Genomic DNA, 11,046 nt, shown 5'->3' with positions numbered 1-11,046 from the left:
ATCTGTAGCCTGGTAAAGGAAGCCTCTGAATTATCAAATTATTTAAGTGGTGCTCTGATATACCAATAATTTCAGAGTTAACATCTTTTAGCAGTTCACTAACTTTACCTCTAATGCCTCTTATATTTTGATGAAATATGCTAATTCCTTCTCTACTTGGAAACATTACATCCTCTGGAGGTGAGCCCTTAGTTAGAGGCACTTCCTTTAAGCAGGTATACCTATTAGCTGACTTCAGTCTAAAAAAGGTGCAGCTCTATCACCAACTACTACAGGAATTTCCCCATGAGTGATACCACTACCACCACCACCACCCACTACACTGTCACCTATAAGCTTAGCCAGCCTCCCCTTCCCATACCTATTGGGGTGCAGGCCATGCCTAGTGAACCCCTATCTACTGATAGACCCAAATGGCACCACTGAGATGTGATCCATGCCCTCCGCCATCAGTGCCCTCCCCAGCCCCACATTAACGCGCCTAACAGACACATTAAGGTGAGGCCGATCATGACGCTGAAACAGCTGCACGAAATGCACATTAGTGCCACCAGTTTGAGTAGCTATCTTAACCAAGTCACCACTGACATCATATTCCCCATCCCTATCGAGACTGTTCCCTGCTCCACCCACTATCACTACCTGATCCTCTTTCGTAAAATTCTTACATAACTCCCCTATGCTTTCAGTCACCTGAGCCAACCCTGCACTAGGCTTCACAATGCTGGTGACCTGGTACTCACTCCCCAACACTTCCTGCAACTGCTGGCCCACACCTCTACAGTGGGAACTAGCTAGCAGCAGAACCTTCTTTCTGCTAGACTTTGCAACTAACATAGGCCTCCTAATTGCTGACGACTGCTGCAAGTTACCTACATCTACGGCTACACGAGGCTCCTCTCCACTCAACTCCGACAGTTGGTCGTATCTATTGCATGTATGCAAAATAAAACTGTCTGAATACCTCCTCTTCCTAGCTACCTTCTTGCCAACTGCCAGTTCCCATTCCCCACCACCCTTCACCCTCCTCAACCTATCTAGTTCCTCCTTTGCGCATTGTAACTGCACCTGAAGGGCACAGATCTTACGCTCCTGCTCCTCTATTGACTTGTTTCTACTACAGATTCTACATTCCCAGGAGAGGATCTCCCTAAAATGACCACTGGCTTCCCCACTACATTCCCCCCAATGAAAATACTTTGAACAAATCCCACACCGTAATCCACTACTCACAAAACTACAACAGAGCCCACATTTTTCACTCATGGTAAAATTTTACAGCTACTGAAAAAAACTATACGTCTACGTTACCAAAGTTCAGTTACACCAGTAGAACTATTTAAGAACTAACAATAATGGTCTCGAAATTCTCTGCCTACTAAGAAAGCAGCTACTTGTATTAATACTACAACAACGCAGCCGATACCTATACCAGGAAAACTTCACAAAATTATTAGCTAAAACCACAAAATTAAAACGACCACTGTAACACTAAGCGAAGTTAAAACACTAAATGAAAATTTTACTGAAATACTTCACTAGGAAGAATAATAAACGTCAGTTGAAAACTAAAGCACGAAATTTACTAAACGACTTCAACACACTAAAAACTCTATAAAACACAGCGAGCGAACGATTACAAAAGTTTATTAAGTCGTTATTTCGCCACAAACGGCACACAATACCGCTGAAATCTACTAAATTTAATAACTGTATTACAGAGCACAAATAAGTTTGTCAGTACTTACAAGGGAACCTCCCCATCGCACCCCCCTCAGATTCAGTTAAAAGTTGGCACAGTGGATAGGCCTTGAAAAACTGAACACAGGTCAATCGAGAAAACAGGAAGAAGTTGTGTGGAACTATCAAAAAAATAATCAAAATATACAAACTGAGTAGTCTATGTGCAAGATATGCAACATCAAGGACACTGTGAGATCAGGAGCGCCGTGGTCCAGTGGTTAGCGTGAGCAGCTGTAGAATGAAAGGTCCTTGGTTCAAGTCCTCCCTCTAGTGAAAAGTTTAATTTCTTTATTTTCGCAGTTATGATCTGTCCGTTCGTTCATTGACGTCTCTGTTCACTGTAATAAGTTAAGTGTCAGTGTTTTGCGACCACACCGCAAAACCGTGCGAGTAGTAGACGAAAGGACGTGCCTCTCCAATGGGAACCGAAAACATTTGATCGCTAGGTCACAGGTCAACCGATTCCTCCACAGGAAAACACGTCTGATATATTCTATACGACACTGGTGACGGCATGTGCGTCACATGACAGGAATATGTTGTCGACCCACCTAACTTGTACACTTGGCGAATGGGTAAAAAGATTCTTCTACCTTGCCCGATTTAGGTTTTCTTGTGGATGTGATAATCAGTCCCAAAAAAGTGATGAAAACATAAGAGTTTGTCACATAAACTGGAACAAATGAATGCAACAGTTTCGCAGTCGCACAGTTTTCCCTGTGCTCTGTCAAAACATATGTTTTTAACGTTTTCAAATTTTTCCGTGTGTAGACCGTCAAATCCTGCATATGTCCACGCAAATCTGAACATGTCCTGGAATTTTGGAGAGCGAAGTTGATTGTGTGGGTGTGTGTGCCTGAACTTTGATAATTGTCTGAAAATAAAAAATTAAAATTTTCACTCGAGGGAAGATTCGAACCTCGGTCCACAGCTGCTTACGCTAACCACAGGCCCACGGCGCAACTCAGCTGATACACTCCTTAATGTTGCCTATGTTGAGCATTACTTACTCAGTTTGTATATTTTGCTTATTTTTTAATAGTTCCACACAACTTCTTCCTGTTTTCTCGATTGATCTGTGTTCAGTTTTTCAAGGCCTATCCACTGTGCCAACTTATAACTAAATCTGAGGGGGGTGCGATGGGGAGGTTCCCTTGTTAGCTTATAACCGCTACAGCTGCAATGCACGCCGCAAAATGTAAACACGCTACTCCACACATTACTGTTAAAGGCAATGCACAAACACCAATATTTTGTTATGTTAAGCCTGACTCCCTTGCCGTAAGTGAGGAGATTGCCCAGGAGCTGCAAAAATGGAAAGGTAGTGGGATGATACAACCAGTTTTTGCAAGCCAGGGGTTTCATACTTAGTCGTACTTAAAAATCCATCACGAGGTTTATGTCTGTAGGCTGATTTCAGAGCCACAATAAACCAACAATCTGCTGTGAATTCATTTCCTCTCCCACGACAGGATAAATTGATAAACAGATTGGGACAGAGCAGATTCTTTTCGAAAACTGATTTATGTGAGGCATACTTACAGTTAGCGGTGGACGGCCAGTGCAAGCAATATTTTGTCATCACTTGAGATTGTTCCAGTTTCAAAGACTACCGTTCGGAAGTACTTCCTCTCTCTCTATTTTTCAGTGTTGCCTGGAACAATTAACAGCCAAAGTCTCTTCATGTGCAAACTATCTGGACAATATTGTTGTCATGGGTTGTGCACCTGCTCAACATTTGGCAACCTTAGACTGTTTGTTTAACGTGCTCACTATGGCTGCCTTAATGTGTAACAAGGAAAAGTGCTTCTTCTTCCACGAAGAACCTGAGTATTTAGAGCATTTCATATGTGCAGGGTATTCATCCTGTTCATTCATACTTGTCTGTAATTACAAATTTGCTGCGGTCTACAACAGCAGTCATCTCGACCTCCCCGCCCATCACTGTCTGCACAATCCAGGATGGTGCTGATGGTGATCGATGTCATGCCACCACCGCCACCAACGCTGATACCACTGACGTCGCCGCCGGTCCTGCAGCCTCAGCCAATGTCTGTGGAGGCACCACCCCTATACAGCCATTACAACTGCCCTGCAGTTCCACCTACTGTCCAACCGACCCCAGTGTCTGTGCCCCTGGATGTAAGGTGTATACTGGGTTTTGTGCAGGGAGTTGCCATCGGCCATCACTACAGCCCCTGGTTCATCATCTTTGTCCCAAGTTACATTTGCTACCTCACATGAATAGCACCTCAAGCTGACAGCAGGCCCTCTGGCCTCTTCATACACTTATTAAGAATCATCTAACCAGCCTATCTTGCATTTCTAAAATCTGAATTTGCATATGTGTAAATTAATCTTATTTTGGTACCATATTACGCTGTCACGAAAAGTAGGTGATCGGATGCTAAGTACTGGCAGGCAATTGGCGGGAATAGAATGCATGCATATCATCATTCAGTTCATTTCACGTTGGAGACGAGCGGTGAACTTTTGGGCTGTGAGGAGACCGACTGCTCACAATGGCAGTGAATGGGAGAAGGCGGGGGTGACATCCAATCACTGGAAATTGCAGATGGAGTCCCGAACTACCTGTGTTTGGTGGTTTTCTGTTTTCATGTCGGGTCTCAGGTATCAGAGCGACTGATGATCGTTAATTTTACAATGGCTGGGACAATTTTTTTCGCATAAGCTTCATGTTTTGGACAGGAACGCTCCAGCTTGGTGCCATGGCTGTGCTGTTATCTGAGACGTTTCAGAGAAATGGTCGTTGACCTCCACTAACAGCCTACAGAATGGCACAGACGAAGCACCCCAGTTATAATATTCCACTGGTGCCTGTCGCCAGAAAGCTCCCTGCGCAAAGTCCTGGCAGATGTTGTGATAGGCTGCTCAACTGTTACGTCAGCACACGTTCTCAGACACCGTCGGGAATTGGTGGGAAGGAGTGATATTGGCACCTAGGTTGACGGAGAGTGGAAGTGAGAGTGTAGACGAATTTATCGTAAGGCCAGAATTGGCGACGATTGGTTGAATTCTGTCACAGCAGAATAGTCGCTCTCTGGATGCAGGGCAGAAGAGAATTTTGAGACTGTTGGTTCCTGGTCACTGCAGGAGTTGGTCGCATACTTTGCTGCCCTTTGCTGCGGTTTCACTTGTCTGGTCACCCGGACGAAAACTTAGTTTTTTTTCGCACTAATGTCTGAAGTAATGCTGGAGTACATTGATACCATGAATCCTGCAGGGCTCTCCATAAATCCGTAACAGTACCAGGGGTGGAAATCTCTTCTGAATAGCACGTTGTAAGGCATCCAAGACATGCTGGGGAGTTTATCTAGACGTGTCAGCGGTCCCATATCACTCCAAGTGCACACACTCCACACCATTACAGAGCGCCCACTAGCTTCAACAGTCCCCTTGAACAGTTCCCTGCTGACATGCGGGGCCATGTATTCATGAGGAAGTGTTTAAACTCGTAATAATGTTACTGGAGCCACTCTGTGGCAATTATGGACGTGAGAGGTGTCGCATTGTCCTGCAGGAATTGCCCATGTCCGTCTGAATGCACAATGGACATGAATGGATGCAGGTGATCAGGCAGGATGCTTACATATGTGTCACCTCTCAGAGTCGTATCTAGATGTTTCAGGGGTCCTATATCACTCCAAGTGCACACACTCCACAGCATTACAGAGCCCCCACCAGCTTGAACAGTCCCCTTGAACAGTCCCCTGCTGACATGCACGGTCCATGTATTCATGAGGTTGTCTCCATACCTACACACGTCCATCCGCTCAATACAATTTGAAACGAGACTCGTCCGACCAGGCAACATATTTCCAGTCATCAACAGTCCAATGTCGGTGTTGACGGGCCCAGGGGAGGTGTAAAACTTTGTGTCGTGCAGTCATCATGGGTACAGGATTGGACCTTCGGCTCTGAAAGCCCATATCGATTATGTTTCGTTGAATGGTTCTCACGCTGACATTTGTTGATGGCCCACCATTGAAATCTGCAGCAGTTTACGGAAGGGTTACAGGTCTGTCACGTTGAACGATTCTCTTCAGTCGCCGTTGGTCTCGTTCTCGCAGGATCTTTTCCCGGCCGCGGCGATGTCGGAGATTTGATGTTTTATCGGATTTCTGATATTCTCGGTACACTCGTGAAAGGGTCTTACTGGAAAATCCCCACTTCATCGCTACCTCGGAGATGCTGTGACCCATCGCTCGTGCGCCTTCTATACCACGTTCAAACTCACTTAAATCTTGATAATGTGCCATTCTAGCAGCAGTAAGCTGTCTAACAACTACGCCAAAGACTTGTCTAATATAGGCGTTGCCGACCGCAGCGCTGTTTTCTGCCTGTTTACATATCTCTATATTTGAATACTCATGCCTATACCAATTTCTTTGCCGCTTCAGTTTATATTTCACCTGTTCTCTTTGCTCCCCCTTCTCATAGTACAGAAGCACACTGTATTCCATGCAGGAACGTTTGAAATAGTTTCTTGCTGACACCTCTGTCAAGTGAAGACTATTTGCGTGTTTGGTTTACGTTAATATACATGATTGTTCCTTGTACAAATTCATGATATATTTTGAGTTCCATTAAAGGAAATACATGTAATTATAAATTTTTGGGATGGCATTTATCTGTGAAACAGTCGCACTTATCGGTATCCTTTCCCATCATCATTTTTGGAAGGGAACTCAGATCAATTAATTTAACGAATAGATTATATGAGAGGCTAGCCACCCCACATAGGAGTTATACTAGGACTATTATAAGACTGCGTTACACCGTATGCAAAATCAATATTTACCCACTCGGGTGTGATTTGCATAACATCGCGATTCTGCCCCCCTAACTTTCATATCAGTTAAGGGTCCCACGATAGCAAACACGCCGCAAGTTTCTAACTTAGCGTAGAGCCGCGCACCCCACTCTGTGACTGTTCATTAAGAGAGCAGCATGAACATAATTCAGGTCCAGCGGCGGCAGTGACAATAGTCAGTACTGTGTACCAAAGTTTAAAGTTAAGTATACAGTGATAACTGACTTTAAAGAAATTTTTTATAGCCAAGAGCACGTCCAAAACTATTTTTATTGACCAGTTTCGACAGGTAAGACTGTCATCTTCAGATCTTCAACAACTGTTTCGTTGTATATCATGTTCCATTATTCATTCATTACTCACGCCGTACTAACATTTTAGTAGTGATCGAATTATATATTCCACACAGGTTTGTCAAAAATAAAGTTATAAACAGGTTTGTTATACGCAAAAATATACACAGCTAAAATGCATCTTGTGGACCCTGGAGTATCTACATACTCCTATGAAGCATGTCCGTTGTTAAAATATATAGTAAAAGTGCACATTTATGCCAATGTTTACCTTTACATGACGAGTGAAACACATATTGGAACCTTGTCACTCGAAATACATAGTGCAGTTCTACACTACCTTTACGTTCACATGACGACCGAAGCAATTCTCGGGACATCTTCACTTTAAGTACATAGTCCAACTCTGTGGGAAAGAACGAATAAGCTGTCACAAATTCTTTAACATACAAACACAGATCAGAAAATCATAGACAGCAATTAAATAAGCGACAATAGCCACCGATGTAAAATGGAAGTCAAGAATAACTAGACGTAAGCATCAATGTATATACACATCCTATTGCCATAACGTGTAAAAAAATTCAGTTAAAGCAGTGGACTTGGATTCATATTTACGCTGATCAGCCAAAACATTATGACCCCTGCCCATCGCTTGGATGCCACCTGGTGGCGTTGCGGGCACTTAACGCGGTAATAAAAGTGTGTAGACTGTAGGTGGAGCAGACAGCGACGGGGGATCACCCTAGCGAAGATATGAGCTGCAAATGGGGAAATCCATTGACATAAGCGACTTGATAAAGAACAGATTATTTTTACTCAGAGCCTGTAAACGAGTATCTCGAAAACGGCGTAGCTGGTCGAATGTTCAAGTGCTACTGTCGTGAGCATCTACGGGAAGATATAGGACAATGAAAATACCACTAGGCGCTAAATAGTTGGACGTCCACGACTCTTCACGGAACGTGGGATTCGTAGGATTGTCTGGTCTGTAAAGTAGGATAGATGGTGATCTGTAGCATCTCTACAGAAAGAGCACAATGATGACGCACGCAAAAGCGTTTTGGAGCACACCATTCATCGTACATTTTTTAACATGGAGCTCTGCAGCAGACCACTCCTACGTTTTCACACTGACCCAACGACGTCGTCAGTTATGATTGCTGTGGACGCGGGACCATCGGGGTTTGGCCGTCGATCAACGGAAACGCGTAGGCTCTTCGGGTGAATTACATTTTTGCTACACTAGGTCGATGGTCGTCTCCACAAGCACCGCCATCGAAGTGAACGGCGACATGAAACGTGCAGCGCTCCACGGACGCAGGCTGATGGTAGTATCATTATGTTATGGGAGGCATTCTCCTTCGCTTGCATGGGACCTGTTGTAGTAATGGAAGGCACGCTGACGGCTTCGAACCACCTGCATCCCTTCATGCTTGATAGACCCCGACGGCAATGTCATATTTCAGCTGTATAATTGTCCATGTCTCAGGGGCCGAACCGTGCTACAGTGGTCTGACTAGCATTATCGTGAACTCACGTTGAAGTCTCGGCGCCCAAACTTGTCTTACGTAAATCCTATGGAACTCATTTGGGTCGCTATCGGGTGCCATCATAACGTACGCAAATCAGCGGCCCGTTATTTATGCGAATTACATGAGATGTGTGTAGACATCTAATGCCACACACCTCCACAAACCTACGAACAAACTGTTGGATCCCTGATACTCAGAATCAGTGATGTATTTCGTTCCAAAGACGGAAATACAAGCTATTAAGCAGGTGGTCATAATGTTTTAGCTCATCAGTGTATTATGTCATTAGAAGTTTTAAGTCATTTTAAGTGAGAACAATGGTTTTAAAATCATACGAGGGGCTTTCAATAAATAATGCAACACATTTTTCTCGGCGAATTTCGGTTGAAATAACGTGGAATTTGTTGTGAGACATCGTGGAATATTCCTGCTTCTGCCCTTTTACTTTCATGAAGTTCAGATACGTGGTAGCGTTATAGATAACCTTCAAAATGGCGTCTGAAATGGAGGTGCGTTCCAAGCAGATAGTTGTCATTGAGTTTCTGTTTTCGGGAAAATAGTACATCGCAGATATTCGTAGACGCTTGCATAATGCCTGTAGAGACTTGGCAGTGAACAAAAACATAGTGAGTCATTGGGCGAGGCATCTTCATCATCACAACTAAAACACGCAAACCTGTCTGATCTCCAACATTGCGGCCAACTGTACACAATGTTGAAACCTGCGGACACTCTCATTCGGGGTGATCGACGAATTACAATGAAACACCTCACTGCTGGACTGGACGTCTCTGTTGGCAGTGCTGACACACTCGTCCACCAATTGTAATACTCAAAGGTGTGTGTCGACTGGGTTCCTCACTGCGTAACAAAAGACCATAAAGAGGAACGAAGAGCTATCTATGAGGTATTGCTTGCACATAACGAGGATAATCATTACAATTTTTTGTCACACATCGTCACAGGCGATAAAACTTGTGTTCGTCATTTCGAACCGGGAACAAAATGGCAGTTCGTGGAGTGACGCCATGCCGTCTCTCCTCAGAAGAAGTTCAAAGCCACACTCTCAGCTAGTACAGTCATGGCGATGGTCTTCTGGGACTCTGAAGGGGCTATTGTGTTTGATGTCATCCCTCATGTTGCAATAGTTAACTTTGAAGTTATTGTGCTACCCTCAGGAAACTAAAGGAATGACTTCCACGTGTTCGTCGCCACAAAAATGTAAACGAACTTCTCCTTCTCCATGACAACACGAGGCCTTACACAAGTCTGTGCAGCTGAGAAGAAGTCACAAAACTTCTCTGTACTCTTCTTTCCCATCCACCCTGCAACCCAGATCTCGCACCTTCCGACTTCCATCTGTTTTCGCCAATGAAGGATGCACTCTGCAGAAAACAGTACATGGATGATGGTGAGGTTATTGATGCAGCAAGATATTGGCTCTGATGTCGACTAGTAAAGTGTTAGCATATAGGCATACAGGCCCTCACAGTAAGGTGGGGTAACGCCGTCGTACTGAACGGAAATTACGCTGAAAAACAGGGTTTTGTAGCCAAAAGTGTGGGAAATAATATGTTGTATTGAGAACCTGAAAAAAACAACCAGCTTACAGGAAAAAATGTGTTGCACTGCTTACTGAATGTCCCACCTATATAGAGATCGGTCTAAGCATGAAAAGAATCCTTGCTGTCGAATAATTTTCCCTGGCTATTTCTTTAGGATTCATCTTACAAACTGAATATCAGACAGACGTGAAGGCTCCGGAGAGTTAAGACGAAATGGGGTACAAAATTCCTCATCTCCTCCGATTCCTTATGTGCTGCACAGTCCATCAAGCACTTTCATTCAGCAGACGAAACCGTGCAAACAATCCAGAGCATCGTTGACCAGTTACATCAACAAGAAAAAGTAGTATTCTGCTGGGTACTGAGCTAACTGGAAATCCGGGGAAACGAAATAACAGATAAATACTAGGAGGAGATCTACGAAAAGCTGATCATATTGCAGTCTGCTGTCCACCTGCATGCCATTACCGTGTTGTTCAACCATAAAGTGATGCGCCAATCAGAAAGCACAAGGCTGTTTGTGAGAGACAATAAGCTGCGAAATGTTAAAATTGCAACACCATAGGCTACCTCCATCCAGCTGTGAAGAAGAGATGGAGTTGTTCTTACGCACCTATGCATCGACTATACTTATTTAACGCATGATTCCCAATCCCACTGCAAGGATCCAGCTGCTTGTATTGATCAGAAACTACTCCATTCAGTGAAACAAAGTGTAACTCAGTGCATTGTATCTGCTAGAAGGAGGCTGGTTCTTGGTTTAAATGAGGACTTACCTGAATTTTAGTCTTTTATAACATGAGTATAGCACATATTTAAAACATCAGTGAACCGTCATGTAATATTTATGGGTTTACAGCCATCGTATTCAGCTACATGTTCTTCATAGAGCAGTTGAGAAGACAACAGTCAGAACATGACACAAGCTGCTGTCAGGTACTGGTGAGTAGTGGGGCTAGACAAATGCCACCAAACATTCCACTGTTGCCAGATGTATCCAAGAAAGCTGTGATGACATCATCCAAGATGGAGGCCTGTAGACTTGGCAACATCGCACGATGTCATCCAAGATGGTG

The sequence above is a fragment of the Schistocerca americana genome, chromosome X (genome assembly GCF_021461395.2).
Source record: "Schistocerca americana isolate TAMUIC-IGC-003095 chromosome X, iqSchAmer2.1, whole genome shotgun sequence".
In the NCBI taxonomy this organism is placed as follows: domain Eukaryota; kingdom Metazoa; phylum Arthropoda; class Insecta; order Orthoptera; family Acrididae; genus Schistocerca; species Schistocerca americana.
Note: the sequence above shows the minus strand (reverse complement) of the source record.